This window comes from Ursus americanus, chromosome 31 (assembly GCF_024610735.1).
Source record: "Ursus americanus isolate L20-20 chromosome 31, mUrsAme1.1.p, whole genome shotgun sequence".
Taxonomy (NCBI): Eukaryota; Metazoa; Chordata; class Mammalia; order Carnivora; family Ursidae; genus Ursus; species Ursus americanus.
Window position 1 is genome coordinate 30,599,378 of NC_142157.1, and position 26,769 is coordinate 30,626,146.

Below are 26,769 nucleotides of genomic sequence, written 5' to 3' on the forward strand. Positions count from 1 at the left end.
CCCTGCCTAGAACCAAGTACCGAGGGGCTGTATACCCAAATTGTAAAAGCAACCACGGAAGCATTTTACTTTCCTCTTTAGGCTTTCCTGTTTTCCACATTTTATAGGTTTTCCAAAATTTACATTTTGCTTTTGTAACCAGAAAACGCTCTTTACAAACTACTTGTTTTTGCTGATTATGTTGAAAGTACTATTTAACATTTGCAAATAATTTCAGGACCGGGTTGCTGGTTCCCTCAAATATTAGATATTTGATAAGTAAGACTACCGTAATTAACTGCAGCAAGCCTGGGAACCACAGCCAGAGTGAGAAGTCACAGTCCGGAGAATTGGGGACCACACCCTTTACTCGTTGAACTATATTCTTCTTACTTGGGAAATGAGTGCTAGTTACCACGTATTAGTTTGGCCTTCCCCAAAGTGGGGCTCTGAGGCATGATTCGAGGGTAAGTAGTTCATTTGGGAAGGGATCTCAGAAGCACGGTGAGGGAATGGAGAAGCAAGTTGGGAATGAAGGAAAACCAATTAAGTCCTTGGTAGTAGGGGGACCTCGGGGTGCTTGGGGCTCAGGTCTGTGTAGGACCTCCGAAAGAACATGTGGAGATACCTTGTAGTTCTCCCCGCAAAAGGCAAGAAAGCAGAGCTCTCTATCCACCAAGCTCCATCCCTATTTGGTTGAGGGTTTATCCCAAAGGCATTAACTCCCGAGCGCTTCCCACCTGCTCTACGTGCATGACAGGCAATACCCTGGGGCCCGAGAAAGCCCTAAGGTGGACAGAGACCCGGGGCCCTGAGTCAGAAGCCGCAGGGGACCTTTGAGATGGACTCCGGGGACGTGGGGGGTGTACCGACAGAACCTCGTACCATGTGTAACGAACAGCTCTAATATCACAGTTTAACAGAATATGATTTTCTTTTTTGCTCAGATACACTTCTTTGCAGGGCAGGCAGCTTTCCTGGGCAGCTTGTCCTCAAATCTCCTCTCCGTCCATTGTGTGTTCCCCGTCTCAGAGCCCCCTGCCCCCCTCCATGAGGACAGGGAGGAGGCAGAGTGTGGAAGGTGCTGGGTAGTCCAGGCTGATAGTGAGGATGCCACTTCTGCAGGTGCCCTTTCCCAAAACTCAGCCCCGTGGTCCCCACCGAACTGCCCAGGAGGTGGGGCAGTGGACTGTCCTATGTGCCCACGAAGGGGGTGGGAGCGTGGTGAGCATCTAGCCGCATCCTGACATGTTCCTCATTTCTCTGTCTGAACTCATGAGCGCTCTAAAGCGCTCGGACTTCCTGTGTACTTCACTCTAGTTGTTTTGGAAAATGAGCTTGAGGTCTTCATGTAGGCTCTTTCAGATGCAAAGGATTCCATAGAATAGTTAGTACCGAGAAGCACAGAAGGGAAACCATGGTCCAGGGTGGCAAGGCTTTAGAATGAGAGTTAGAACATCCAAGAGCTCATTCGGGACCTGCTTTTGACTGGGCATGTGAATTTGGACATAAAGCACATGTCTTGATGTAAAAACTAATAAAGGCTCTTAGAGCTATAATATTCTATGATCGCTTCAGCTAAGTAACTAGTTATTTATTTTTTAAAGAATATATATTTTTACATGTGTATAAAGGTATATTTTATATTTGTATAGATATATGTATATTATGCATATATTAATATATACACATACATATTATGTTATACACACATGTAAAAAACTATACGTATCTGTGATGAATTAACTTTAGAGTCAACTAGAGTGAGGCCACAGGGAAACATTAGTTCTGGTGTGTCCGCGAGGGTGTTTCTGGATATACGTCCTATAGGTTCTTTTCTCCTGGAGAACCCTGACTAATACGACAGATAACGAGGCCAGGCAGAGTAAGACCCGGGACTAGAAGGTCCACTCTCGAATGTTCTATACTTGCTGAACTACCTTCTCTGTTCATCACATCTTCTGACGGTCTCCGAGAAGAAGTGTGTGTATTCTGCAGATCGCGGGGTGATCAGCCAGGCAGGGGGGTGTCGTTGGGGGCGAGCAGAAGACTGGCGGCGACAGCGGGCTCGGTCCCGTCGGAGGGGGCCAACGGTGGAAGAAACACGGGTCCTGTTGTGAAGCCCCGTGACAGCTCAGACCTGGAGTCGGTCCGCTCTCACTGCAGGGCCGGGCACGTTTCTCCGCTCTTGTGTTTCTGCGCCAGAGGGGCTGCGGCTGTTCACTACACACCAGAGACCAGTAAAGCACGCACCGATGAAAAGGCGACATTTTTTAGCTAACAAAACAGTGCATGGTGCCAGCTGATGGGGAAGTCTCTTTCCAGCAAGGTCTGGGCAGTCAGAGCAGTTTGGGCGTGAAGGACCCTAAACTCATCGAAACTCAACTAAAAGGACCGGACATTAAAGTAGGACAATCAGCCATCCATTGAGAGCCTGTTTGATTTCAGAAAAAAAGTACTAGTGACGATTTTCTATCAGGTGCGTGAAAAGAGGACCGTGTTAGACAGTTTTGGGAACTTTCTCCTTCCTCATGAATTTAGTCGTGCGTGCCTTTATTTACAGAGCGGGAGTCACAGACCAGGATCCGTGATAGGTGCTGGGTCAGGGTCTGGCTAGGACCCCAAGAACACCTTCCACGGGCTGACCTGGCTTAAGTTCTAAGCAGTGTTGGTAAAGCAGTGGCCCAGCTGCCCCCTGTCCCCAGGTGTTCTGTGATCTGGATTGAAACAGTAACAGTGGAAACCAGATTTGTCTTTTCTCTTCTGCATCAGCAGTGACTGAAACACCTCTCGCTAGGACTTCCTCTAACGGGGTGGGGGTAACAGAATATGGGATCCAGTGAGGAGTCGGAGGCGAACATGCATTTCGTGGGTGCTCAGCGCTGTCCTAAGCATAGGAGGCCGACCCTGCTATTCTTGCCATTTTCCTGAATTAGAAGCAAATAAGAATCGATGATTTTCCTTCAACTGGAGGAACGACTTAATCTACCTGTGTGGGGTGCATGGTTGCCTTGCCATGTCATTCTGGGAGAAAAAAGAGCTACGTAAAAGAGAATGTCCTCTCCCTCCCCCAACCCCGCCAAGGACTGAAGAGTTGAGAGTCTTCGAATTTGATCAAACGTCTGGAGAGGATGCCACAGAGATCACACTGTTTGATACGTAGGATTCACTCATTCCTTTAGCCAACAGGTGTAAGAATTACCCATCCTGGACTGGCATCTGGGATCCAAAGATGAATGGCCTGAAAAAGCACTTAGGTTGGTGGACAAGAAAAATGGGGAACAAATACGGTGAGATGTAATGAAGCTATAAATCAGCTATGTGGACAGTGGGAGGGGGGAGGATGGGAGGGATAGTAATACTAATAACCAGCTCTTACTGATCACTTGTTCTGGCTGGGAGCTGGTTGAGAGCTGGACGCATGGCAGCTTTTAACCCTTACAAAGTTCCTATGATGTCGGTACTATTATTTTCCCAACTTGGGACAAGAAAAGTGAGATACTCAGAGGTGAAATGGCACATACAAGACTTTTGGGAGAGACAGTCCACTGCGGACCCCGAGCATTCCTGAAGGATCTTGCTGGGTGTGCCAAGAACTCGAGGTCCTCCCTGCTCTTTCCGTGGGCTGATCCCTAGGGCTGTGTTTGCAGAGCACATCCTTGAGAGAGGAGGTAACATCTCCCCCTGGATAAGGAGAAGGCTTTTTATTCCACGTATCATGAAAGTGATGATTCCCCCACCTCAGGGATCCTCTCCTATAATGTAACTCACTATTTATGTAGCCGTCATAATGGGCCCTTTGCATGGCCACCGGAAGACTTGGTGGTCATGGGGAGCGAACAGAGCCAACAGGAAGTTTGATCAACTGCATTTGTCTCTCACCCAGGGGTTGGGTCTTCTACCAGCTTCTATGAAACACCAACAGGCAAGGTTGATGGTCATTAAGTAGGATAAAATCTCAATTCTGCATTGTTTTTGACAAGGTCACACAGCCAGTAAGCGCTGGTGAACTTTGCATTTGAACCTGGATAGTTTGGCTCTGAAGTCCATGGTCTTAAACATCACAAGCATGGCATCAAAGATAGGTAACTAACTTTTCCTAGTAGAGTAAAGGCAGATTTTTTTTTAAGAGAATGTGGTGCTTCGATTGAATTTTGAAGCATAAATGGGAATGTGACAGAAGATAAAGGAGAAAGAACATTCCAGGTAGCAGGAGCAAGTCGTGCAGTCTGGAAGCATCTGGTATGTTCTAGACACTGCAAGAATGATGGTGTCAGACTGTAGTGCCCAGGGAAATTTTGCAGGGGGATAGGACAAGAGATGAATTTGGAAAGACAGGCAGAGGCCATAACATGAATGGTCAGTATGACCATTTATGCACTGAAAGTTTGTTTTCCTCTCCACTCCCATTCCCCCCCCCACCCTCATCAAATCCATATGTTGAAATCCTAATCCCCAGTGTGATGGTATGGGGAGGTGAGGCATTTGAGAAATGAACCCTCATGAATGGATTAGTGCCCTCATATGGGAGACTCCAGGAGCTCTTTCTCAGCAAGATGGTGGCCATCTATGAACCAGGAAGCAGTCCTCAACAGACACCAAATCTGCTGGTACCTTGATCTTGGACTTCCAGCCTCTAGAACTGTGAGAAATAAATTCCTATCATTATTGCCTGGTCTACGGTGTTCTGTCCTAGTAGCTGAAATGGACTCGAGCACATGTAGATGTTGTTGTGAGGATTCTAAGCAGGAAAAATGACATGACCAGATTTGTGTTTTTGAAAGAGCCCTTGGGAATGGCTGGCAAGATGAATTGGAGGGGCCAGAGAGATCAAGGGAGAAGCAGTTGTAAGTTGTACGTGAGAGGTGATGAGAACCTGAACTTTGAAACATGTATAACTTTAAGTGCCAATGTTTTAATTTAATACCGAATGATAGTAGTCATTGACTTGGAATGACTCCAGCCAGAGTAGTTGTATTTGTAGTTCCTGAAACATGACCTTTTTTTTTTTTTTTAAGATTTTATTTATTTATTCGACAGAGACAGAGACAGGCAGCGAGAGAGGGAACACAAGTTCTCGCAGTGGGAGAGGAAGAAGCAGGCTCATAGCGGAGGAGCCTGATGTGGGGCTCGATCCCATAATGCCAGGATCACGCCCTGAGCTGAAGGCAGGCGCTTAACCGCTGTGCCACCCAGGCGCCCCTGAAACTTGACCTTTATACTTTCTACATGAGCTGGAGAAAGTGATCTTGCTGCTGCCGATTCCAGATGGGAGACTAATGAGGAGACCCTGGGTCCTCACACCCTAAGACCGAGGTCAGCATATATGATCCGAAGGCACAGAGTCATTTCCTCTCTTCCTGGTGGCACAGGAGAATGGAAAGAAACTCACAGGGAGTTCCTGCCCAAAGCAGAGACTCTCACACCTTTCTGAGCGAAGTCCACTTAGGCAGAATAACACACCCCAGAAGCACACATAACTCCTCTTTTTTCTTCTTTTCATAAGAAAAACTCTGGGAACAACAATGGTCACCAGAGAAGCCAATGGAGCGTACTGAGATGGTGGCGAGGATTGTGGTTGTATCTGCTTTGGCCACGGGACGTGGATAATCTACTCCTGGCCCCCAAAGTTCACATGTCTTTAAATGTAGTTACGGAAAAAATTGCAGTCCAAACAGTGTTGCAAAAGATATGCATTGCTCCACTGGTATGCTTAGCCAAACGGTCCACGACAAACTAAATTAATAATATCGAAACTAAAGAAACTGTAATTTGTGGTGAAAACCCAATAATACCAGCAATGGAAAATTCTAACGTGGGCCGAATTTCTCGAGTCACCTAACATCCGTTTGTCCTTCTTCCTTCCTAACAGAGCTCCGAATTTGTTGAGGACTGTACTGCCCTCTCCACAACCAAGCCTGTGGTCAGAGGCTGGCCCCACCCTGGCTGCAGATGGTATATTCCAGATTGTCTATGTATGTCCAATTCTCCTTGCTGATGATTGGGTTAGGCGTGGGCAGGTCACAAGTCTCTTCTGGACATTTCTGGGTCAAATGTAATGCCCAGACATGCTTTACCTACCTCGCGACCTTGAGAGGTCCTAGTTTGAGGGACAAACTGGACATAGGGGTTGGGGGCAGAAAAACCAAGACGGACCCAGAGAAGAGGAGCTACCGTAACTTTGGACTTGCTGTTACATGGGATTGCGAATACTACCACTGGTTGCCCAAACCTTCCTGATACAATGACACACCGAGGACGATCATGCACTGAGGACAGAATGCCCTTTGGGAGACTTTGTGACGTTAACAAGCCCTAAAAGAGCAATTAGGCTTTTCAGAAATCTGAGCTAGAATCTTTGATAAACTCTGGTAAACTATTGGTGGTGGTTTGTCAGAATTGCATTTTATTAATCCTGCTAATGTCTTCATTAAATTGCTACTAAAGAGCCCTTCCAAATGTATGTAAAATAAAGATTTAAGAACCAATGGAAGAACACCCGTTTGTTGTTGTTGCTGTTGTTGTTGTTTTTTTAAAGCTTTTATTTATTTATTTGACAGAGCCAGTGAGAGAGGGAACACAAGCAGGGGGAGTGGGAGAAGAAGAAGCAGGCTCCCAGCGGGGCAGGGAGCCCGCTGCGGGGCTCAATCCCAGGACCCTAGGATCAGGCCCCGAGCCATGGGCAGACGCTTAACGACTGAGCCAGCCAGGCGCCCCAGGACATCCGTGTTTGAGCCTGCTCTTGGCAGAGGGTGGAATCCAACCACTATTAAGAAAATCAACACTGCCCTAAAAATAACTGGTGACATTGCATCATAATAGAGGGACCGGTGGGTGATGTTTCCTACAATAAGGATTCTCAGTAAGAGCTCAACTGCTATTCGTGGAATATAAGCTGTAGAGAAAACACACTGCTAAGTGATAACCACCAGGGGACAGTTTATTATAATTATGGTAATGTTGAAAAGACTCTCACAAATTCATTTGCCTTAGAATGCAGAAACCCGTGGAAAGTTCTTCACTGTTCCTCTCCTGATGGCCATCAGTCCGCCCCCCACGCTTGTCTACATTCTTCATTAAAAATTTGAACGGTCTCATCAAAGCCAATGATCTGTTCTCTCTTTCTCTCTCTTTTTTAAAGATTTTATTTTTAAGTCATCTCTACACCCAACATGGGGCTCGAACTCACAACCCTGAGATCAAGAGTCACACACTCTACCAACTGACCCAGCCAGGCACCCCTGTTCTCTGTTTCTATTTTTTGTAAACCAATGGGTAGTATTGCATTCTTTCTGAAGAGAGTTTGTGAAATTTTACATAATTTTAATTGAAAAATGTTAGGCCTCATGTAGAATAAGGAGACGGTTGTGTGGAGGGACTCTGGTACCCTGGAAGCCATCCTATGTTCTTTTTGTCTGCCATGTTGGCGCCTTCCCTGTGCCTTAACATAAAGTATTTGTGAGATGTATCAAAAACTTGGATGGGAAGTGACCTCGTCTCAAGAAATTATATTATTTTTTCTCTTTCAGGTTGCCAGGAATAGACTTTCTCCTACTTTAAATGATGACTTGTCTTTTTTTTCTCCTAAGGCACAGAGAAAAAAAGAAACAGAGGAATCAGGAAAACACATCAGTGACTGGGCATCCACTACCCCAGAGAAAACAGAACAATGGTCTCTTATCAGTTAGGAGCCAGGACCAGCAAACGTGACAACAAGAACTCTGGGGACAGACATCTTTGTGTGGCCTCAGAATTGACCATCTGTCACTCCCTACTTAGGATCGCCACCCTTGGGACTTTGTTTCTTTTCCATCTGGTTCACCCATTTACTGCTTCTGATAGTTCTGCTGCATATAGAATTCTAGGTTGATAGCGCTTTTTCTCTTAGTGTTTAACGTTACTCCTCATTGTCTTCTAACTTGCATTGTTTCCACTAAGTCAGTCCACATTCTGTCTACACTTCAATCTCTGACTCAGCCAGATAATGTCCATCGACCCATGTCAAGTTGGTGAATACTTTCTTTTGAAGATTCAACATGCTGTTAATGTCATCTAGGGAATATTTTACTTCAGGCATTGCAATTTACACCCCTAGAATTTCCATTTCCATTTTGTCCTTCATGAGAGTTCCCTTTACTCTCCCGAAATACCCCTATCTTTTACCCATTGTATTCACCTTTCTCTCTCAATGTTTAAAATGTTTATAGTAATTATTTTTAAATTCTTTTTTTTTAAGATTTTATTTTTAAGTAATCTCTACACCCAACATGGGGCTTGACCTCATAGCCCTGATATCAAGAGTCGCATGCTCTACTGACGAAGCCAGCAGGGTGCCCCTGTTTTAAAATTCTTGATGCTATGTCCAATAACTGGGGTTAATTGTGGGTCTGCCTCTACTGGCTATTTTTTTTCTTGATTATTGGGAGTGTCTTCCATTTGTTGCATGCCTAGTGATTTTTTTATTGTATCTAAGACAGACAATGAAGACTGAAGTACAACAATGTTTTAACTTTATTTCTCAGAGAATATAGGCTGTCTCCTTCTGTCTGCTGAAGAGAAGGTCTCGCTATTCAGATTCCTTCTAGAGTCAAATTGACCTGGGTCTTGGCTGAAGTTTTAATTAGACTGAGATGAGATGTGCTTAGGCTGACCCTCGAACTCTCACACTTTGAGAGACATTATTGATATTTGAGCTGATGGGCTTCCATTTTTAATATTTTTCATTTACTTTGGATTCAAGTCAGAAGATCCCTGGAATCTAAGTACTGTGGGAGCACAAGGGTCTTTGTCTTCTTTCTCTGTATGTTAGCCCTTTCTTCCCGGAATCTTTTTGGTCAAAGTTTGAGGGCAGGGGTAGAAACATGAGAGTGGTTGGACCCATTTGTTTTTGCAGCTAGGACATTTCCACACTGCATTCACTCCTGTTAGCCTCCAGTACCCCCAAAACTCAGGCACTTTCTTCTCCCTGCAAGGTCTCTCCAGGACCCTGCCATACCAGACCAGAAACTTCCCCAGGAGTAGAGCTGTCCTGACTGCCTTTGCCAGCTTGGGGCTCATGTCTCTGAAATTCAGTTCATTAAGACTTTCTCTGTGCCTGATCTTTGCTAGTCTCATGGGAAAGTATGATTTTTATATGTCTGGATTTTTCTTGGTGTTTCCATGTGAATGAAGGTCTTTCATGTTCTACATTCTAACTTGAAGTAGAAGTCAGAGTCAAACATTTGAATTTAAGAAAATAAAACGCTAAAATCACAAGGAGAGTATATGGGATAATTTATTTTACAATTTGCTATAAAGAAAGTTCTTTCGAAGCAAGAGCCAAACCTTAGAGCCTCAGAAGTCATAAGGAAAACATTTTCATCTCTCCCCTTCTCTGTCATGTATATGACATATACATACTTATATATAGCTATACACACATGGGTATGGATATATAGATCTCCATTTATGTATAGATCTATAAATCTCTTCAACTTCAGGATAGTAAAATATACCAAAGATGACGAGAAACTAAGAAATATTTGCAATACATAAGGCAAAGAAAGATTGCTTCAAAAAACTTTAAAAAGAGATTAAAATAAATACATTTTAAGAAGACAATGGAAAAGATGGATAGTTAACATAAAAATCATGCTAAATACAGTATCAACATGAACAGATGCTCACACCCACTGAAAATTAAGAACCGCAAGGTGTACTGAGGTCCTAATTTTGCCCCAAATACTGACCAAGCTAGAGGCTCCAAGGGCCTGGGGAAACCAGCCTCACACGCACTGTGCATGGGGCTGGAAATTAGCACAGTGTCCTTAGATGTGTTTGTTTCGTGCTATGTTAGAGCACTGCAGATATCTAACAAAATTAGAAAATGAATGCACCATTCCACCCGGCAGTTCAGTTCCAGGAATTCAGTCTACAAGCGTGCTGAAAAGGCACAGAAGGATGTATGCAAAAGTGTAACCGTTGCTGTGGTGTTGGCAAGAGCAAAAACAAAGTCGTTTTGATGTCCCTCCTAGGGGGCTGGTTAAAGATGGACAGTATATCATCTCAATGGAGTGCTCCACAGCTGGAAGGAAATTAGTAGAGGGGTACGTGCTGATATAGAAAGATTGCCACGGTATCCTGCCGAGCATAAAAATCAAGATATCAAATGATAATCTAGATGTTCTCCTTTGCACTAAAAAAAAAAAAAAAAAACCTCAATGGATGTGTGTCTACAGGTGATGTCTGGAAGGTACACAAGGAATTGTTGAGGAATGAAACCAGGAGTCTGGGATGGAAGGAAGTTTGTTTTTCATTTCAAACCATATTATGATTTGAAGTTTTGTTTTTTTATTTATTTATTTTTTTAAGATTTTATTTATTTGACAGAGAGAGCACAAGCAGGAAGAGCAGCAGACAGAGGGAGAGGGAGAAGCAGGCTCCCCACTGAGCAGAGAGCCTGATGTGGGGCTGGACCCCAGGACCCTGAGATCATGACCTGAGCAGAAGGCAGACACTCCACCGACTGAGCCAGGCGCCACTATTTGAAGTTTTAAAAATCAAATTAAAAAATTTTTGAATTTTTTTTAGATTTTATTTATTTATTTGAGAGAGAGAGAGAACACACACAAACATGGGAGGGGCAGAGGGAGAAGCAGTCTCCCTGCTGAGCAGGGAGCCTGATGTGGGGCTCGATCCCAGCACCTTGGGATCATGATCTGGGCTGAAAGCAGAGGCTTAACTAATTTCCAAGCCACCCAAGCGTCCCACACTTTAAACAATTTATATAAAATAAAGGAAGTGAGTTATTCCCATGCTATGAAGGAGGGTGCTTAGCAATAACGCTTATCATTAAGTGACTTACATGGGTGTGATATCACAGACCGTGTCATATTCTCTCTTGAATATTCTCAGAGTCTAAACCAGAGCCTTTCACATATGGGGAATGAATGCGTAAGTGAAACTATGAATTTATCGACAGCATGTGTGAGATGCGCAAATTTGCAGAATCTACTGACAATTTCAAAATGCCAGTGAAAGTGGCAAACCTCCTCTTCGGTTTCCAGATAATGACTTACTTCGCTGCCCTGAAATCAGAGCTACTTGTCACAAAGGCTTTGAAAAACACATAAGTGAACGTTTGCTTTTGGGTGGGGCTGAGCTGTCATTACGGAAAGAAAAGCATCTCGTCTTGTATGAACTGTACCACCCTTCTGGAAATCAAGGAACACTGATCTGGGAGTCAGGAGTCTGGCTTTTGTTGTCTTTGCTTTACTACCACCTAGCGTGTGACCCTAAGTGAGTGAGTTCTCCTAGCCGGGATTCGTTACTGAAATGGTGGCTCATGCTTAAGGTTGTTTGGCCCTCTAAAATTAAAACGAAAAACAACCCCAAAACAAAAAATATAAGCAGCACATCCCACATTGGTGCTTCCTAAAATTTCTATTTTTGTGTAACTATCCTAATGCTAACTCACTTTCCTGGAGAGGCGCAAGCCAGGCCATAGACTTCAGTCCTTATCAAGGTGAGGCTAGGTTTTGATTACCTGTGGAAATCTTGGCTCTCTAAACTTGGTTACTCTGATTTCTGGGGCTGTATGAGCTCAGAGAACTTAAACAGTTTCCGGTTTCCTATATTATCTATGGGTAGATAGACTATCCTTTTTTTTTTTTACCTTTTTCGGGCTGAGTTTTTTCTCATTCATCTCGGTGAAGGAATATTTACCTGATGAGTTTACTCGGGCCATCCTTTGGAACTCCCAAACTTTGGCAAGAAGCTAGAGTGAAGCCCAAGGTCTTTTTCTCAAACCTTCAAACGAAGTTCCCCGGTGCCTCTGGGAAAAGTCATTCTGTGTCCAGGTTTCTGATGTGCCAGCAAGTAACAGCAGAACCCTGCCAATTTGCTGCGAAGTCCTATCGATTGCCCGATGCTCGGGTCTCTGCACGGGGGACACACAGCTAAGATGAGCAGTGGCTCCGTCCAGGGGTTCATTTGGCTCTAAAACTAGAAAACCAGAGACAATCAGTACGCGAAACAGGTCTGTGCTGGAACAGAGCCGATGGGAGTTCAATTCGGCAGAGACATACGGGAGAACTGGAGGGTGGGTGTTCTGCACTGAAGCCCCGGCAGGATCTCCTGAGAAACGGCAGGTGCAGAGCCACCGCAGTTAACACGCGGCTGAGCCTGTGCCCCCAGCCCCATCCCACTGGAGCCACGGAGGACAAAGCCTGTGGAGACCAAGGCACTTCTCTCTGCCAGAGAAAATGCACTTGTAGCAACATTGCAGGGTTGCAAATATTTTAGGACTGAAATGCTGTCGCTGGCTTCTTAGCAGTTTTGTTTTCTTGGGTTCTTTATTTGCAATGAATACAGTTGGAAAAAAGCCATTCTTTCCATCACGAATGTTCTTACTAAGCCATCTTTCCTTTTGCATTAGATTCATGGTTTCAAAAAATGGGGTGTTGGAGATAATCTAATGGTGTGTTGGGGGGCACCTGGCCAACTCAGTCGGTAGAGCATGTGACTCTTGATCTCAGAGTTGTGAGTTCGAGTCCCATGTTGGGTGTAGAGATTACTTAAAAAAATCTTAAAAAAAAAGGGGCGCCTGGGTAGCGCAGTCGTTAAAAAGCGTCTGCCTTCGGCTCAGGGCGTGATCCCGGCGTACCGGGATCGAGTCCCACATCGGGCTCCTCCGCTGTGAGCCTGCTTCTTCCTCTCCCACTCCCCCTGCTGTGTTCCCTCTCTCGCTGGCTGTCTCTCTGTCACATAAATAAATAAAATCTTAAAAAAAAAAAATCTTAAAAAAAAAAAGATGTGTGGGAAGAAAACTGAGAACTTCTAATAAAGTTTATTTATCTCTCATCTTTTAAATTCTCCCTCCCCACTTTTTGTTTTATACCATATCTAACACATTAGTACTATTAATATATTATTAGCATTCTATTAGTAGTAGAAATATATTAGTGCATAACCAATAATAATAATCATGCATTTCATAAAGAGTATAGATGCGGTTATTTCTTATTTATTTTTGTACAGGGAGGGTTATGATGCAATACACAATTTTGGAGACCCCTCCTTTGGAATCTAGAGTTTAAATCACGGCTCTGCCCCTCGCTCCTGCCTATTTCACCGTGACGGAGTCACAAGGTAATGCTGGCTGTCGTGGTAACTGAGTATCTCCATAACCCTGTGCAAGGTGGTGGCATGTTTTATGGAGGAACAGACAAGGAAAGAGAGATTCAACGCAACTTATGAGTATACACTTTTCAAGTCAGTTCGGGAATGAAAACAATTGTACGTTCCTGGAGACATAACTGCACGCTCACTTGTAAAATGTGAAAACAAATGATCCTTTTTCTGGCACGGAGGGGTCCTCAAGTTATGGACCCCACTTCCCTACCTCTTTTTCCTCCCACCGTGGAGCAGGACCCGCGCAAGGCCCGCAAGCCCGTGGACTGAGTCTGCGCACTACCCCGTGAGCACACCTGGGCCTTCCATCTATCCTGCCTGGGAGTCCCCTGACTGGTTTGTCGAGAGGGTATTTTCATACTGGATTCTCCCTCGACTGGGTAGGGAAAATAAATGATGGGTTACAAAGCCAGGGCCACGGGGAGCAAGTGGACGGCCTCACAGCCGAGCCAGGCATCGGCATGGCATGATTTAAGCTTTACTGTGAAAGCACAGCGAGGACCCACATCTTTCTTCTGTCATGGCACCGAATCTTCTCCAGCCCCATAGCACAGTTTCGACGTGTTGAATTTCCCGCAACAAGTTTTGAATCTCAGGCTGGGCTCCCCATGTTACCTTCTCATTGCCCGCCACCTCTCCTCATTGTCACCGCCTATGTCCAGCCGCAGCCCGGGCTGCAAACTAATGGAGTGGCTCAAGGAAAGCTTCCCTGGGAAGTGCATCCAATGGAAAAGCAACAAGCACGTGTGCAAAAACCAACGTATTTCTTTTATAAAATCTGAAGAAATGGAGCTACTGTCACTCCCCGGGCATGGAGACTGGTGAGCGACAGTGGGTGGGTGACAATCACGAAATTCACATACTAATTGAGCCAGCTGGAGCACGGGCGGTCCCCAGACGTGTGGCGATGACTGTGCTCAGTCCACAGCGAGATCGGAAAGGGGTGTCCCGAGACTCTCCTTCTGACAGCTAATGAGCCAGCTCAGCCAGACCAAGGGCTCGGGTTTTATGCTGCTGTTTCTTAAATTCTTCCTAGAATCATTCTTGCTGTATCTCCTTGCAGCCTTACTGTTTGGCTGGCGTGGACTATGGATTGCTCCCAGAAGCAGTTATGTTTCATTTCCAATTATGGCGTATTAATATTTTACACATTGCAGGGGTTTTCGGAGTGAGTGCAAGAAAGCCGTATACCGTCTGTAGAAGATATCTGAGCGACTTTGGGGTCCTTTGGATTCTAACACCCTGATGTGCTCAGATGCCCCAAACAGCAAGTTTTTTTTGTTTTGTTTTGATTTTTGCTTCGAAGTGGGAATCCATCTTTTAAACTATTAATTTTAAGCACATGTTACCTGCTGCTTCAGTTTCAAAAACAGCGTAAACCTTGACCTGAATCCCTGACAACAATCCTGTCTCGCAGCAGTTGCTAAGTATTCCAAGACACACAAGAGGTCCAAGGACATTGCATACGTGGTCTGAAGGTGGGAGCAACATGGGACTGGCAAAGGAGCCCTTTTTCCCATGCCATCATGTCTATTTTCCTGTGACAAAGACCACTGTGAAGTGCGGCCTCTATGGCCTGAAATCTTTCCCCGTCACACTGGGGAACCCATGATGGATCACTTCCCGGCAAGGGGGCACATAGGGAGGGATCCTACAGTTCTCCCCCACTGCTTGTCTCTCAAAGTTCTGATTTCATGTTTGTCCCATTTTACCCATTCTTTCCAGGGAATTGGCTTTTGAGGACAAAGCCAAGGTCTGTAAAGAAAAAACACATACAAAAACACACACACAGAAAAACAAACCCCAACCCCCCCCCAACGCAGTGTGTGTTTTTGTGTGTATGCGTGTGTGTGCACGTGCAGGCAGTTATCTCCATTCCCAGCTGGTGCTTAGATAGCTGTACGACGTGCAGGCCTGGAGGGGATTCATTGGTGTTGTAATCGTTGCATCTCGGTAGGTGACTGCCACGTACCACCCAACACTGAGATGCGGGGCAGTGCGGTGGAAAGACTATGGCCTCCAGAGCCCGTCCAACTCAGCTTTAAACTCTAGGCTCTGTCACCTATTAGTGGACAAGTCATTAGGCTTCTCCGGACCTTAATTTACTGATCCCCGAAATGAGGATTCAACTCCCCACTTTGCTGGGCAGCTGTAAGGGTTGTGGTTAGGGTGCCAGACACGTAAATTTTCAAAAAATGAGCTATCCCAATGTTCAGACTCTTGCACCGTGATGGGTAAGAAAACAGTAAAGCGGATTCATTTTGTTTTAGGGAAAAAATGCAAACAAGAAGGAAGAGCTGATAAAATGTTGGATGAATGACTTCAGGGTCTAGATGAGGCTACAGTTTGAATATCTGAATAACAGACCTGCACGTTAGCAGTGTCCTTGGTGCTTACGAAGTGCCACGTGTTTTACGAACGTTAATTCTTCCGAATGCTCCCGTGTTTGCGCGGAGGTCTAGACACTGACAATTCACAAAGTCCTGTGCTCCTTGGTTACTGTTACACTTCTTGCCAACGTTTCAAGCCACAAAAAGAAAAACAAAACACACCCACCTTGCCAAGGCTTATAAAAACTGTACAGTAGTTGCGGAAAGTTTCCAAGCAAGGAATTTCTCCATAACCTAAATTATTTGTGAGGTGTGTTTTTTTCTTCTTAAAATAGAAAATACGTTCCTTGCTCAAACCAATTCCCATGTTAAACGTCAGCCTTCATCACTCATTTTTACGACCAGTCCAAACACAGACCTTCAATGGAGGCCATTTACAACGCACAATAAAAAGGATTCATTACTCATTTTCCTCGTATTATCTTTCAATTGCTCTAGCTTGAGATAGCGCTTCAAGTGGACATTAAGGCCCTGGTAGCCGGCACATTACAGGAACGCAATTAATGATAATACTTAATGTCCTCAAACACCCAGATCAGGAAGATGCTCTCTTTCCCTCGTCCCTTAGCTCGGGCTGTTCTTTGTCACATTTATTCTGCTTTCATGTCATTAAACATCACATTTGTCATAGGAAGTTCCCCCTCTTTTATATAAGATGATGTCTCTCTCTGGGTCTGTAATACTCGCCGGCCCCATTCAGTTAGCTTAAAAGATTTTTCCTTACACACACACACACACACACACACAGAAAAACACCCACCACATTCGTCTCATAAATAAGTATATCCTCTCTTTAGAAACAAGCTGACAACAACCACTAAAAATTTAGTCTGAGAGTGAATTCCAGTGCTATATGCAAGTAATAACTGGTTTTGGATGATAGTCAATGGTTATGTCATAACCCAAATAGAGTTTATGGTTCCAAACCACGTCCTGGAGGTGAGCCCGCGAATTATGACCTTCTCTCTAGCCACCTCTACCTCTCAGGATTGATTCTACGGTCCTCATCATAATGTGACTTTGATACTTAGAGCTCACTAAGATTGGAGTTAATAGGTTCTAGAAAAATAGATTCTGAAAAACACCACTGTCTACTGTAATTCAAGTTAATGTTGCTTCACTCGTATATAATGTAAATTGCTCTTTATTAAGAATAATCAGTTGGCAACTTCTCAGTGAAGTTCTAAATCATTTACAAAGTGCTTGGTTTCTGTGCGTCTATTCTTGATACATTTAACCAGACATATCACGGGCATCCACAAGCTGGACTTTGCTTTCTGCATCTACCACTTACTATCTGGGGGACCCTCAGTAGATCCTGTAAGCTCCCTACAGTTCCATCTCCTTGCCAGGAAAATGAGTACAATAATACTTAGTTCTTGAGGTTGTTACAAGGAACAAAAAGAATAATGCCCATAAAACATTTACTGCCGTGCCTGGAGTATGTTAAATGCTCCATAAATATTAGCCATTATGTCTGCACTCACCACTTAGTGGGTCACTAGTATGTGATGGGTGCTTTTATGTACTATCTTCATTAATCCTTGCAAAATTCTATATAGTTGTCATTATTGTCCCCATGTTACAAACGGGAAAACTGGCGAGATGAAGTAAGTTGCTAGTATGTTTCAGACCTCGGGCTGTCCATCTCCAATGCCTTGGAAGTGTGTGCTGGGTTTGGGAGGAATTGGAGTCCGTGCCATAAACATCTGGTCACTTCCCACGTCTACTGTCTTATCACCAGAGGAGTTTCCAGCACCTTCCCAGGGATGGAGTAGAGTTGTACTGTGGGTGTCTGGGTGACTGGACCAACGAAAGAGGCTCATCCAGATGAGATCTGTTTATCAGTGCTTCAGTGGAAGAAACTTGGTGCCACCTTCTAAGAGAAATCCTTTCCTGTCTTGGGTAATGTATAGTATGAGGGAAAGGCAGGGAATGGATTAATGGCAAAAGGCCTATAGTATGACATTGCTGTAAATGTTTGCATGAAAGTTAAAAAATAGGGCAAAATATACTATTCGAGTCAACTTCAATCACACAAGTCAATTCCGTGTTTTCACGATATGAGCCGAGCTTCGGAAAATGTGGTAGGGATTTATAATCATGTCAACTTCCATCTCCTTAACAGGTAGGTTTCTTGAGCCAAAAAAGTTGGCTGAACTTTGATTTCTATCTCTGAATAAATCATTAAGGAAGAGATCACTTAAAAAAATTCAAAATGTGCACAAATGAACATCCAGTCATTCGAAATAGAAGGGACATCTGGCGGTGTGTGAATTTAGGGCATTCCTACTCAGTCATATCACTGACTTAATGCCTCGCCATTTGAAAGTACTGCAGTGGTGTCAGATTGGATTTTAGCAGCTTTATAAGCGGCTGATCCTCTCTATTTCATAGGAAACAGACAGGGAATGGAAAGGGGGAGAAAAAATTGAAGGAAAAATTGGGAGACCACTCCAAACTCCAGGCAAGATTCCTTCACATTACCTTGGTTAATCCTCCCAACAGCCTGGGCTGCCCACATCCCCTTAAGCCACTGCACTAGTCCTAGCAATATCATGCCCCAATTCTGTTCTCGTTTCTCTACTTGGGCTCATCTTTTGGAGCATGCCTTGTGAACGTGGATTTGACCTCTGTTGTCTTCCCAGCTACACGATTGGCTCTTCTCAGATTTTTTCCACCATGCCCTCCTCTCATCCTAAATTTTACTTCTGATTTTACTGCCTCATCATCTCCAACACTCCAGCCAGCCCTCCTCCCCCAACCAGGAGCTGCCCTGCAGGTCCTACTGCAGCCTGCACTTTATCAGCCTTGAAATCATGACCTGGAGAACACCTCCACACCCCAGTAAGATGAGAAATACTCTCCCTATTTTATAGATGAAGAAATTCATCTATAGATGAAGTTCAGGGGAGTTAAAACAGCAACAACAAAAAACCACGTGAAGTTCAAGGCAACATGGTTAGTTTTGGAGTCAGAATTGGAACCTTGAATTCATGTGTTTGACAAGTTAACTGACACATAAAGACAAGCCTTTCTTATCTCAAAATTCATGCTTTTGAAACTATACCCCAGAGAGCACAGGTGACAAGATATTCTTGTTGAACCTCCGGGGATAATCTCCCAGGACCTCCCCTCCACTTCATTGACCCTTCATACATGCTGGGGGCCATGACAGGTGCTAAGGAAGGGCTGTGATCACACTCATGGTGGGGGCTACTATGAGTAGAGTTTAAGGCAGAAAACACTTCTATTGGCAAATATATAATGGACCAAAATATACTGACAACGAGGACGGGGGTGGGGGGGAATGTTTGACTTTCATTTATCCTTAAATTAAAAAGCTACACGGTAAATATCTAAGGAAGAGAAACAATTAGTATCAATCTCTATATCCACTGGTGTTATTTGCCCAACCCTCACACACTATTTCCATTTTCAAGTTAGTTCCCTTAGGCCCTTAAATTTAGACGATTCTCTTGCTGCTTTTACTCAGCCAGCTCTTCCTCTGAAAAATGGGAGGAACAGTTAGTATTAGTGCTGTTGATAAATACTAGGTAATCATCTGAATGGAGCATTGCGGGCACAGTATGATGGAGGCGGGGGACTTCTCGCCCATCTCCTTCTCAGCACCATCCTTCTCACCCAGGAAGGGTCTACATTCACCCTGGCACCTGCTCTGCTCAGAAATACCCCTACGCTTTTTTTTTTTTTTTTTTAAGATTTTATTTATTTATTTGTCAGAGAGAGCGCACAAGCAGGGGGAGCAGCAGAGGGAGAAGCAGGGTCCCCGCTGAGCAGGGAGCCCGATGCGGGACTCAATCCCAGGACCTGGGATCATGACCTGTGCTGAAGCAGATGCCTAACCGACTGAGCCACCCAGGCGTCCTGGAAATACCCTGCCCTTTGCCACCAAGGAGACTTTGCCTTTTCTAGCTGTGTGCCTGTAAGTCTACACTTCTTCCACTGTAAAAAGGCAGATAATAGCTACCTCACACGGTTTCGGGGGACATTTCAAGAAAAAAAAAGTTTGTAGGGACGCCTGGGTAGCGCAGTCGTTAAAGCGTCTGCCTTCGGCTCAGGGCATGATCCCGGCGTATCGGGCTCCTCCGCTGGGAGCCTGCTTCTTCCTCTCTCACTCGCATGCTGTGTTCCCTCTCTCGCTGGCTGTCTCTCTGTCACATAAATAAATAAAATCTTTAAAAAAAAAAAAGTTTGTAAAAACTCCTTAGTTTTCCCCAATAGAAAATCCACATAGTGGATTGGTACCAGCTATCTGTTTGCTTCCTTCTTTCCTTCTGGCAAAACCCAAGGGAGCAGGAGAAACAAATGTTTCCTAATCCACAAATGGAAACATATGCTCAAAAAATGACCGAGCCATCACGGACCATGCAGATCTCAGTGGAACACCATGTAGTGGCTAGCCCAGGGTCTCCTAATAACACATTTTATGCCTAACTCAGCACGCGTGTCTTGGAAAGTGGATCAATTTCTCTTTCTGACACTCTAACCGAGGGAGCCCATGGAAAATAGGTTAATAGATATTCCCGAGTGTAACCAGAATGTTGGAAACAAAACTGTGAACTGTTAGGAAGCAAAATAAAAACGAAAACCAGCCAGATTTCCTGCCTGCTAAAGTCAGGATTTTAAACTTTATTAACCAAAGCGTTTTCTTAATTGCATACTTCATTAGAGGACTGTTAGAGTCACTTACAAAACACCTCCATCCCTGTTTTCATACAGTGTGGGTAAACTTGTAACACTTCAATCCGTGGGTATGTTTTCCTGCAATCCATTGGTTACTTCAAGGAGGAAAGAATTTGTCCTGTTCTTTTCAAACACAAATTATCTACAACCTCCCTTTCTGTGCTGCCCTCACAGTATGGCCACCGCTGGTTCTTCAGTTCGCTCTTTGTTTCTGCTAATGTCATAAACTGTCCCTAGGGAGTTCTGGCTACACATAATAGTAAATAGTCAGCAACGTAATCAATTATTTTATCAGCAAGAATGGCTTGTTTACTTAATCTCTCTTCTAAAAACAGTCATTTCTAGAAAGGCATTTCGGACTTTACTTATTTTGACAGCATCAGGAAGCCCCATTGTTAATCAGAAGCATGTTCAATCAATAGACATACGTAAAGGCAACAGCCAAAATTTGTCAGCTGGATTGACTTTTATAGCGTAAAGCTGTAAAAACATTTTATAGGTGGAAACCCCAGACGGCAGCACTCTAAGGGCATACCGTGTGACGGAGCTCAGCCCGAGAGACGAATCCAGAGACAGAATTGTGCGTTAAATACCCAATTTCATTTGGATTCACTATTTTATAGGACAGAAGTACTTCGAGATTCCACACTAATGATGGGAAACAGTATTAAGAATTAATGAGTGTATAGAAAGGAGAAAGAGGCGACGATTCTGACTCACTCTATGTATTGGTTGATTTATTTTGACAGGGGCAGTTTAGTCTTTAACGATTTCAAATAACACTTCGTAGTAGGATACTAAAGCCCTGCTGTGTGTGTGTATGTGTGTGGCAATAAAATGTTGTAATAGAAGCCTGAGCAACTAAATCTTCATTAAGAGTAAGTGGTTTTTCGGGGTTGTCTGTCAGTGAAGTGAAATTATGCAGGTTTCTGTACTTTATGATCTGATTTTTTGATCATCGTTCTTTGTCTCAAGTTCAGAATACAATTTCTTCCTGAAGAGAACCCTGAGAATTTATCTGGCAGATAATCATTCCAGCTCCGGGACTGAGTTTTTACCTGACTTCAATGTGTTGCTTTGTTTTCTGCCTCAACTTCCCAAAGATGTAAAAAAGGTAGAGTCATTTCCTGGCGAGAGAATTAATTAACATCTGTACAGAACTTTAAGATCTCTTTATGAAAGAACTCTTCAGGAGGGAAAACGTTGTGCCCTGCGAGATAAAAGAGCAGAGACTGTAGATTTCAAACACTGTGACAGTTATTGAAGAACAAAAAAGAAAAAAATACCAGAGGGATATAATTATCTTCAGAAAGACATATATCACCCGACAGACTATAATACAGTGATGAAAGATATATTAAAAAGGAGTTTGATGAAGCCTTCGGGGAATTAGGCACCATGTCATCGGCGAGACTACGGAGACTCATATTGTAAAAACTCTAAATCAAATAGGATCCGGAAGACTGAATGAAATGAGAGTGGTTAAATAGAAACCTGACTGTAGGGTTTCTTTCTAGTAATCACCTCAAACCGTCATGACACGTGTTTTCTTGGTGTCTCTAAAGCCCGGTCCACATACTCTAATTGATGCTTCATTATTGATTCAGGTAAGCCTTTCCATCCGTCCTCACAGACCTGAAGAGCCAGATAATTGAAGAATATAAGTTGAATTTCTCTGTCCGTCTTGCCCTCCTTCCCTCCCTCTTCACCTCTCTGCCTTTGGGTCGGAAGGCGAGAGAGGAACGTTCCAGATACGGTCCAAGTAACCCAAGTTTAAAGAGATTCTTTACTTCCCTTCGTGTTTGCTAACTCTCACTCAAAACACAGCTTGGCATGTTTAACAGTATTTTTTAACGTTTTTATTTCTAACAGCCCCGTTTGTGCAGAAAGCGTCATACTTTCGCAACGTATTGGGAAATACCATATCTCTTCTTGTCAAGGACAAATGACTGACGCCCCAAGACTCTTTCTGAAGAGGACCTTGAGAGTTTGGCTCCAGGATAAGAATTCCTCCCCGGCATCCACTACCATTCACGCAGACATGCTCCCTGAGCCAGCGAGGGAGACGGTTGTGTCCAGTGGGAACTGCGGTCCTGGGAATGCCTCAAGTCTTGCATTTTCCCCAGCAGTGCTGATCATTTTTTAGCCATAGGCAATTAGGAATTTTCAAATAAGAAGTCACTTGAATGAGGAAAAAAAAGTTTCTTTGGAATAAATCTCAGATGAGGATGATCGTTTTTAGAAACTTGAAACTCATGGCCCGTTTAAGACGTAAACCCACACTGAACAGTCAATGGGATCAAGTGAGTGCAAACGCTCACTATGGTTCCAGGTACACAGTAAGAGCTTAAAATATCCCAGGTGACTCTTTTGCACAGAAGGAAATCGGTGTTGAGAAAGAGACTGGTCCCTATCATAGGTGATGTGGACAAATCCAACAAGGTGAGTGTATGCCATCTGGATGTGAATTTGGGGTACAGGAGTGGGATGTTGCTGTGGACTGATTGTGCCCCCCAGACTCATATTGAAATCCTAATTCCTAGTGTGATGGTGTTAGGAAGTGGGGCCCTTGGCAGGTGGTAGGTCATGAGCGTGGAGCTGCAGGAACGGGATTAGCTGGCTCCCTCTGGGCCATGTGAGGACCCGATGAGAAGGTGCTCATCAGACACTCATCAGATTGGGGGGCACCTTGATCTTGGGCTTCAGCCTCCAGAACTGTGAGCCACCCAGGCTGTGGTTATTTTGTTACAGCAGCTTGAACTGACTGAAGCAGATGTTAACTACGGTTATTCAATTCAGCTTTGATAAAAACTAGTAAGTGTCACATTTTATTTTCTTTATTTTTAAAATTTTTTATAATAATTTTTTATTATGTTATGTTAGTCACCATACAGTATATCCTTAGTTTTTGATGCAATGTTCCATGATTCATTGTTTGCGTATAACACCCAGTGCTCCATGCAATACGTGCCCTCCTTACTACCCATCACCGGCCTATTCCAATCCCCTACCCATCTCCCCTCTGAAGCCGTCAGTTTGTTTCCCAGAGTCCACAGTCTCTCATGGTTCATTCCCCCTTCTGTTTACCCCCCCTTCATGCTTCCCTTCCTTCTCCTCCCGATCTTCCTATTTCTTATGTTCCATAAATGAGTGAAACCATATGATAATTGTCTTTCTCTGCTTGATTTATTTCACTTAGCATAATCTCCTCCAGTCCCGTCCATATTGCTGCAAATGTTGAGAAATCGTTCTTTCTGATGGCTGAGTAATATTCCATTGTATATATGGACCACATCTTTTTTTTTTTTTTTGCTTTTTTTTAATGTTTTTTAATTATATTATATTAGTCACCATACAGTACATCCCCGGTTTCCGATGTAAAGCTCGATGCTTCATTAGTTGCGTATAACACCCAGTGCACCATGCAACACGTGCCCTCCTTACTACCCATTACCAGCCTATCCCATTCCCCCGCCCCCTGCCCTCTGATGCCCTCAGTTTGTTTCTCAGAGTCCATAGTCTCTCATGCTTCATTCCCCCTTCTGATTACTCCCCCTTTTCTTTATCCCTTTCTTCCCCTACTGATCTTCCTAGTTCTTATGTTCCATAGATGAGAGAAATCATATGATAGTTGTCTTTCTCTGCTTGACTTATTTCACTTAGCATTATCTCCTCCAGTGCCGTCCATGTTGCAGCAAATGTTGAGAACTCGTTCTTTCTGATAGCTGAGTAATATTCCATTGTATGTATGGACCACAACTTCTTAATCCAGTCATCTGTTGAAGGGCATCTCGGCTCCTTCCACGATTTAGCTATTGTGGACATTGCTGCTATGAACATTGGGGTGCATATGGCCCTTCTCTTTACTACGTCTGTATCTTTGGGGTAAACACCCAGTAGTGCAATGGCTGGATCATAGGGTAGCTCAATTTTTAACTTTTTAAGGGACCCCCACACTGTTTTCCAGAGTGGCTGCACCAAACTGCATTCCCACCAACAATGTAGGAGGGATCCCCTTTCTCCACATCCTCTCCAGCAATTGTTGTTTCTTGCCTTGTCAATTTTTGCCATTCTAACTGGCGTAAGGTGGTATCTTAGTGTGGTTTTGATTTGAATTTCCCTGATGGCTAATGATTTTGAACATTTTTTCATGTGTCTGTTAGCCATTTGTATGTCATCATTGGAAAAGTGTCTGTTCATATCTTCTGCCCATTTTATGATTTGTTTATTTGTTTCTCACATATTGAGTTTGAGAAGTTCTTTGTAGATCTTGGATACCAGTTTTTTATCTTTTATCTGTAGCATCATTTGCGAATATATTCTTCCATTCCATGGGCTGCCTCTTAGTTTTTTTGACTGTTTCCTTGGCTGTGCAGAAGCTTTTTATCTTGATGAAGTCCCACAAGTTCATTTTATCTTTTGTTTCTCTTGCCTTTGGAGATGTGTCATGAAAAAGGTTGCTTTGGCCGATGTCGTAGAGGTTGCTGCCTATGTTCTCCTCTAGGATTTTGATGGATTCCTGTCTCACATCGAGGTCTTTCATCCATTTGGAGTTTATCTTTGTGTATGGTGTGAGAGAGTGGTCAAGTTTCATTCTTTTGCATGTAGCTGTCCAATTTTCCCAGCACCATTTATTGAAGAGACTGTCTTTTTTCCTGCTTTTATCAAAGATTAGGTGCCCAAAGAGCCAAGGGTCCATTTCTGGGTTCCCTATTCTGTTCCATTGGTCTATGTGTCTGTTTTTGTGCCAGTACCATGCTGTCTTTGTGATCACAGCTTTGTAGTACAGCTCGAAATCCGGCATTGTGATGCCCCCAGCATTGTTTTTCCTTTTCAACAGTTCCTTGGTGATTCAGGGCCTTTTCTGGTTCCATACAAATTTAAGGACTATGTGTTCCAGTTCTTTGAAAAATGTCATCAGTATTTTGTTCGGGATAGCATTGAAAGTGTAGATTGCTCTGGGTAGCATGGACATTTAAACTATGTTAATTCTTCCGATCCATGAGCATGGAATATTTTTCCATCTTTTTGTGTCTTCTTCAATGTCTTTCAAGAGTGATTTGTAGTTTCTAGAATATAAATCCTTTACGTCTCTGGTTAAGTTAATTCCAAAGTAACGTATGGTTTTTGGTGCTATTGTAAATGGAATGGATTCCCTAATTTCTCTTTCTTCAGTCTCATTATTTGTGTATAGAAATGCAACTGATTTCTGAGCATTGATTTGGTATCCCGCCACATTACTGAATTGCTCTATAACTTCTAATAGTTTGGGAGTGGCTTCTTTTGGGTTTTCCATATAGAGTATCATGTCATCTGCGAAGAGAGACATTTGACTTCTTCTCTGCCGATTTGGATACCTTTGATCCCTTTTTGTCGTCTGATTGCTGTTGCAAGGACTTCTAGTACTATGTTGAATAACAGTGGCGAGAGTGGGCATCCTTGTCGAGTTCCTGATCTTAAGGGAAAGGCTTCCAGCTTTTCCCCATTGAGAATGATATTTGCTGTAGGCTTTTCATAGATGGTTTTTGTGAGATTGAGGAATGTACCCTCTATCCCTACACTCTGAAGGGTTTTAATCAGGAAAGGATGCTGTATTTTGTCAAATGCTTTTTCTGTATCAATTGAGAGGATCATATGGTTCCTGAGTCTTTTCTTGTTGATGTGATGTATCACGCTGATTGATTTGCGAATGTTGAACCACGCTTGCATCCCAGGGATGAATCCCACTTGGCCATGATGGATAATCCTTTTAATGTATGGTTGGATTCTATTAGCAAGGATCTTGTTGAGGATTTTGGCATCCATATTCATTAGGGAAATCGGTCTGTAATTCTCCTTTTTGAGTGTGTCTTTGCCTGGTTTGGGGATCAAGGTAATATTGGCTTCATAGAATGAGTTTGGTAGCTTTCCTTCTGTTTCTATTTTTTGAAATAGCTTTAGGAGAATAGGTATTATTTCTTCTTTGAATGTTTGGTAGAATTCCCCAGGAAAATTGTCTGGACCTGGAGTTTTGTTATTTGGAAGGTTGTTTATCACTGACTCAATCTCTTCATGATTAATTGGCCTGTTTAAGAAATCAATTTCTTCCTGTTTCAGTGTTGGTAGTTTATAGGTTTCCAGGAAGGCCTCCATCTCTTCCAGATTGCTTAATTTATTGGCATATAGCTGTTGATAAAAGTTTCTAATAATCCTTCCAATTTCATTGGTGTTGGTTGTGACCTCTCCCTTTTCATTCATAATTTTATTAATTTGGGTCCTTTCTCCATTCTTTTGGATAAGTCTTGCCAGCGGTCTGTCAATTTTATGGATTCTCTCAAAGAACCAGCTTCTAGTTCTGTTGATCTGCTCTACTGTACTCCTGGTTTCTAATTCATTGATTTCTGCTCTAATCTTGGTCAGCTGCTTCCTTGTGCGTGGATTAGGCCTGTCCCTCTGTTGCTGCTCCAGCTTCTTGAGGTGAGAATATAAAAACTGCATTTTAGATTTTTCTATTCTTTTGAGTGAGGCTTGGATGGCTATGTAT